General features: G+C 39.1%; 1 protein-coding gene across 4 annotated transcripts in view; it reads left to right on the top strand.

Annotated features, from left to right (window-relative positions):
* The window catches only part of LOC119592021 (carbohydrate sulfotransferase 1-like), a 107,787-nt gene that overhangs the window by 62,166 nt on the left and 44,751 nt on the right, over positions 1–870 (top strand). The gene's annotated exons all lie outside the window — the stretch shown is intronic.

Below are 870 nucleotides of genomic sequence, written 5' to 3'. Positions count from 1 at the left end.
CGCGCGCGCGCGTGCATGCATGATCATTTCTGATCAGTAGTTGTGGTTTACCAAACGAATAGAGAAAAGATGATAATATTTTCAATTTTTATCAGTGTGACCACCCTCAAAGCACCAAACCCACTGCGCACACCAAGATCATAAATTCATTCCTTGCGTCATAAAGAAAACACTCATTAAAACTCACTGTCATAATAGCTAACGAGGCCAACAAATGCGTCTAGAGAGCCAAAAGTGTTGCCAAACAGCGTGGACTCGCTAAACCCTTCTTATCGTAACATCCGCAGGAATAAGGATGTAGAGTACAATCTGGCAACACTTTTAGTTTGACAAGTGATAAAGTGGACACATATTCTCCCCCACTTATTAAATTATTAAACAAAACTTATTTTAATAGTAAAAACACACGTGCATGCACAATAATTACACCACGGAACAAAACAAAATTATTATCTCGTGGCATCATTAAGATAAAAGCTAGCTACTTAGCGAGACAGTCGAGTTCAGTGCAAGTCCGCAGTAAACGACTATAATAAACAAAGACGTGGAAGGGTTGAAAGGCAAGCTTAAGCAGGTGCGAAATGAGCGGGATTTAGGAATTGCGAAAGTATGAACGTTTTACATTTTTTGAGGAACAGAGGAATGAGGAAGCTACGCGTGCAGGTGAATTGGGCTAAACTTGGAGAGAACGTAATAGCGATGGATACTTAGGTGGGTAGAAATAGATAGATGTAGTTTAAGAAGTAAGTCTACATATAAACATAGAAGATTATGTTAGAAGGTATACAACAAATTGCGTATATAAGCTCGAAAACATGTTCTCCGAAACAATTTATCAACTTCATTTGCTTGTGTCTGGTGCGCGCACGA

The sequence above is a fragment of the Penaeus monodon genome, chromosome 29 (genome assembly GCF_015228065.2).
Source record: "Penaeus monodon isolate SGIC_2016 chromosome 29, NSTDA_Pmon_1, whole genome shotgun sequence".
NCBI classification, from domain to species: domain Eukaryota; kingdom Metazoa; phylum Arthropoda; class Malacostraca; order Decapoda; family Penaeidae; genus Penaeus; species Penaeus monodon.
The sequence above is the reverse complement of the archived record's forward strand: the minus strand, read 5'-3'. Positions and strand labels throughout refer to the sequence as shown.